Raw genomic sequence first — 6000 nt, 5'->3', positions numbered from 1 at the left:
TAATGTTCATAGCACTACAAAAATATGAGAGGAGTATATATGAATGTTGGTCTCATAGTTGATAAAATACTGATGAACCTGAAGCAAAATTCAACTTCTTTAATAGATATAGGTATATTCACATTATCTATTTATTCTTGAACTTGATTAGTTTCTGTATTTCAAGGAATATATCTTATTTCATCTATCTTGTCAAAATTATAGTCAAAGTATTCATGTTACTTCTTGTTATCCTTTAGATAGCTGTGGAATCTGTAGAGTGATGTCACCTCTTTCATTGCTGATTTTAGCAGTCTTTTTTTTTTTTTTTTTTTTTTTTTACTAATTAGACTGGCTTGAGGTTAATATACTTTATTGGTCTTCTTAAAGAATCAGCTTTTACTTTCATTGATTTATCTCTATTTTTTTCTGTCTTCTATTTGATTGAGTTCTCCTCCCAATTTTGTTCTACTGTTGACATCCATTTTGCTCTTGTATGTCTTATAAATTCCATACTACTTAAAAAAAATTACCTTTCCTTAAATACTGCATCACCACTGATTTTAATATATAGGAAATCTTATTTATTTACCCATGTAGTTATCAATTTCACTACTCTTTATTTCTTTAGACACTTATTTCCATCTGGTATAATTTTCCTTCTGCCTAAATGAAATTATTCAACTCTTTTGGGGGTACTTTATGTCTGCTAGTAATGAATTTGTTCATCTTTTGTATGACTGAAAAAAATCCCTATTTTGCCTTGGTTTAAAGAGATGTTTTCACTGTACATAGAATTCTAAGTTTACCAATTTTAGTTTTCTTTCTTTAAGGAGGCTGTCTACTTTTTCTCAGTTGCATTATTCAGATAAGAGGCCTGATTTCATCCTGATTTTTGTTTCTTTGTATGTAATGTGTCTTTTTTCCCTCTGGCTCTTTTAAAATTTTTCTGTTTATCACGGTTTTTGAACAATTTGTTTACGATATGACTTGTCCTTTTTTTGTGTGTTTCTTGTGCTTGAAGTTTGTTGAAGGTCTTGGATTTGGGGACTTATAGTTTCCATTAAATTTGGGGAAAAGTTGCCATTATTTCTTCAAACATGTTTTCTGTCTTGCCTTCTCTCTCCTCTTCTTTGGAGACTCCAATTTTATACACACACACACACACACACACACACACACACACACATTAGATTGTTTGAAGTTTTCTTCAAACAGTTTACTCATGCTCTGCTCATTTTTAAAAATTTTTTCTTTTTGTTTGTGTTTTATTTTGGATAATATTTCTTGCTTAGTCTTCAAGTTCACTAATCTTCTGCAGTGTCTAATGTGTCATGGATGCCATTCAATGTGTGTTTTTCTATTATCTTACACTTTGAATTTTTCATTTCTAGAAGTTTGATTTAGGACTTTTAAAAATATATTCCATGTCTCTAACTTAACTTTTTGAACATTTTGAGTATAGTAATAAGAATTGTTCTATGGTCATTTCTGCTAATTCTAACATCTGTGTCGATTATGAGTTGGCTTTGATTGCTTCATTTCTTCATTACAAGGGCGATTACTGCCTCTTTGCTTCCTTGATAATTTATTATTGGATGCAAGCCATTGTAAATTTTACCTTTTTGGGTGCTGGATAATTTTGTATTTTTACAAATATTTTTTACCTTTTTTTCTGGGATACTGTTAAGTTGCTTGGAAATGGTTTGATCCTTTTAGGTCCTTTTAAAGATTTGGTAGAAAGAAATATAGCAGGCTCCTGTTATATTATATGGCTAAATAATGTTGCTGTATTGTTCTTTTATAATATATGGTTAAATATTCCCCACCACTGAGGCAAGACCTTTCCGTGTATATTGTCCATTGCCCTGTTAATCTTGAGGTTTTACAGTCTGGCTGATAGGAAAAGTCAGTATTTCAGGCCCTATATGAGTATTAGGCACTGTTTTCTGTAGTCCATTTAAGTGGTTCCTTTCCTGGCCTCTAGTAATGTAGTCACACACGTAAGCTGATCAGTAATCAGCTGAACAGTTAGTGTGGAGGTGCAAGATTCTGGAGTTGCCTCTCTGTGAATCGTTCTCCTCTCTGGTACTCTGTCTTGAGAACTCTGCCCACCTTGTTCTCTAGAGTCTCTCAGCCCTTTCTCCTTTATTTAGTGAGACTGCTTGTCTCTGCCTGGGATCCCCCTCCCTGAGCTGTGGCCTGGAAACTCTCAGGTAATGTGAAGCAATCATGAGGCTCACATCATTTATTTCCTGTCTCTCAGGAATCAGTCTCTGCTCCTTGATGTCCAGTGTCTTGCAAACTGTTGTCTTATTTCCCTACCCCTTTTTTTAGGTGTTCCAGAGGGTAACTCTGATCCCTGTTACTCTGTTTTGGCCAGAACAGAAAATGTAATTTACTTTTTCTTGCTTTGTCTCCACCAATTTGTCAATCTACCTTCTCAAAAGTCACCAGTGACTTCCGAATCATCAAATATCGCCAGTCCCTGACTTACCACGGTTCGACTTTGTGATGGTGTGGAAGTGATACACATTCAGTGGAAACCATACTTCAGATTTTGAATTTTATCTTTTCCCAGGCTAGTGATACGTGGTATGATACTCCTTCGTGATGCTGGGCAGCAGGAGTGAGCTGCAGCTCCGAGTCAGCCACGCTATCATGAATGTGAACGACTGGTACGCTTAAAGCCATTCTGTCCCCGCTAACCATTCTGTTTTTCACTTTCAGTGCAGTATTCAATAAATTACATGAGCTATTTAACTCTTTATTAAAAATAGGCTTTTTGTTAGATGATTTTGCCCAAATGTAGGCTAGTGTAAGTGTTCCAAGCCCGTTTAAGATAGGCTAGGCTAACAAGCTATGCGGTTCGGTAGCTTAGGTCTATGAAATGCATTTTCAATTTATGATATTTTCAAGTTACTATGGATTTATCAGGACATTACCCCATCATAAGTTGAGGAAGATCTGTACCTTATTACATTCTTACTGATCTCCATCATTAGAAATTATAGCTCACACTTACATCATTGAAACAAAGTTCTCGCTTAACATCCATACCATTCTATTTTTCTTTCCCCCCAATACTCATGATATTTATCTACTTTAAAGTCCACGAAATAAATACCAAACTCCTTAGCATACAACATTAGGTGTTTTACAAGTTTGATGCAGCATAGCTCTTCTTTTGCCATAGCCAATAATACTCCAATACACAAATTACATATTAGATGTAATTCTTCAACCATGGCTGCAGCTCGTATCTTTTCTTAAAATCCATTTTCTATTCATTTGTTTGCTCAACACATGTTTGTTAAGTTCCCATTTTGTGTGACAGTGTGCTGTATCCTCAAACTATTGCAATTAAAGATACAAACATTATGTTTTCCTATAATAAAATTTCTACCAATTCTTTGCCAGATGAAATAAATTTTGTCATATGAATTATTTCAAAGATTTTGTTCAGACTTCATCCTTGAAGTACATTCTTTCTGAGTAAGTTTTGAGTGGGGCAGGTTAAGATTGTAAATCAGTGAAGTAGAATTAAATGTGTCAGTACAACCAGGATGACCTAAGATTGGTGTGTCAGAAGCTAAAGTATGAAGCAAAGGAATAAAAATTTAGGTGACCATCATTCAATGGGAACTTGGTTTAGTCTAGTGACCATTGCATGTAACTCTTTATTATTATTATTATTATTATTATTCCCTGCAGTATGAATCACAGGCAGAACATCTCCACTTAAGGTCAAGGACAACGTGACATTTTCATTTAAAGAAGTAAAGATGATTAGCAAATTGCCTACAGTTAATGGCCAGTTAGGAAAACATCTGATATTCAGATACCTTTGAAAGTTCACTATCTCCCCACTTCGTGATATGGCATATACTTTTTCCATATGATGAGAGATGTACAATTAAAATTACACACACCCATTATTACAATTATCAAGTGAAATGTAATGAATCAGCATCATGTGTTCCAAGTAATGCTTTCAGAGCTCACTTCACTCAAATGAAAGAGATTACATTACTGTATGAAAATCAAAATCTTCCAATTATCCATCCTACTCTGGCCATGGAAGTCAATATCAGGAGATAAGGCTATTGAAAAGGAGCCTGCTGAGGTTGTTTAACATCTCTCAAAGCCATATTTCTGAAAAGTGATTATCGATGTAGAATCCCATCTCTTTGCTCAATTGCCCCATTTTTGGCTTCTTGAAGTATTAGGGAGCATGTTAATGTTGTATCTTAAAGGTAGTTGTTACCATAATTTTGGTTCTTTATACCAACACACAATAAAAACATTTTTGACACCTTGTTGTCTAGGAAACCTTTTCAATATCAGATTATTCTACTAGCTTCCTCTTTTAGTTTTCATTTTGATTTTCCTTTTTTTAAATCAACATGACATTGTTAATTCTCTATATGCTTGGCTTCTATGTGTCACTTCTCTCTCTTTTGATATTATCAAATATTTGTATATAATTATGTTTCCACTTAGTCATCTGCTTTTCCAGGTTTTCCAAATTTAGTCTCCCTTGTTTAATATTTTTTTATAAATCATTCCAGGCATGCATCATTATGTTCATCTTCTCTGAACTTCAATTTCATCTAATTTTGCCCTTAATTTTCACTATGGAAGCATGCAAAGTTTGTTCTTCCTGAAATATCAAGAAAGTTCATATTTTATTACTTGAATACTCAAATGAAAAGAACATGACTGTGAAATTTTAGATTCATTTCTGACCTAGCAAAAGGAAACACAACCAAGAAGCTGTGTTGTGTAAAGTTCAACTATATAGGAGAAAAGTATCAGCCATTTATAGCCTTGAAAGCATAATGTGAATAATCACAGACCAAAACTTTGTGAATTTTAGAAATTAAAGTGTTAAAAGATGAAGTTCAGCATTCAACTATCATGAGAGGCACAGATTCTTTCCTGTAATAATGTACTTTATATAGGGAAAAATACCAAAGTACAGACTCATTTCTGATTTCTTAAAGAGGAAACACCTTTTATCTTTTCAGAAATATAAGTCTGATACATGTTAGTTTTCCTTCATTTTCCTGGATCAGATTTTCAGTGTGTCTCGCCACAAAAAAACATCATTATCATGGTCTCCCTTATGTCAGGCTTGTACCCTCCACTTTCTACATTGATGTAGAATACACTCTTCTTTTTTTTAAATAACAGCTTTATTTTCATTATGATTCACGTACCATACAATTAACCCATTTAAAGTGAACAGTTCAATGGCTTTTAGTATGTTCACTCAGTTGTGCAGCTATCGCAACAGTCAATTTTAAAATAGTGTCATCATCCCCAGAAGAAACACTATCTATTAGTAGCCACTACCTTTTACCCCCATCTCCCTCAGCCCTTGGCAACCACAAATCTACTTTTTGTCCATAGATTTGCCATTCTGGACATCTCATATAAATGATTACATAGAATATGTGGTCTTTTGTGGCTGGGTTATTTCACTTAGCATGATGTTTTCAAGGCTCATCCATGTCGTAGCATATATCAATACTTCATTTCTTTTTATTGCTAAATAGTATTCCATTGCATAGATATACAATATTTTATTTTTTCTACTGTGAATAAGGCTGCTATAAACATTTGCATGTACTTTTTTTTATGTGACATACATTTTCAGTTCTCTTGGGTATATACCCAGGAATGGAATTTCTGGGTCATAAGGTGGTAACTCTATGTTTAACCTTTAGAGGAACTGTGAGATTATTTCAAAGCAGCTTTACCATTTTACATTCCCAATAGCAGTATATGAAGGTTCTAATTTCTTCACATCCTCACCAACACTTGTTGTTATGTCTTTTTGATGATAGCCATGTCAGGGTGTGTGAAGTGGTATCTCGTTGTTGTTTCAGTTTGCATTTCTCTGATGGTTAATGACATTAAGCATTTTTTCATGAATTTATAGACCATTGTATATCTTCTTCGGAGAAATGTTTATTCAGATATTTTGCCCATTTATAATTGGATTATTTGTCTATT

Source organism: Balaenoptera ricei, chromosome X (assembly GCF_028023285.1).
Source record: "Balaenoptera ricei isolate mBalRic1 chromosome X, mBalRic1.hap2, whole genome shotgun sequence".
In the NCBI taxonomy this organism is placed as follows: domain Eukaryota; kingdom Metazoa; phylum Chordata; class Mammalia; order Artiodactyla; family Balaenopteridae; genus Balaenoptera; species Balaenoptera ricei.
This window is presented reverse-complemented; position numbering follows the sequence as displayed.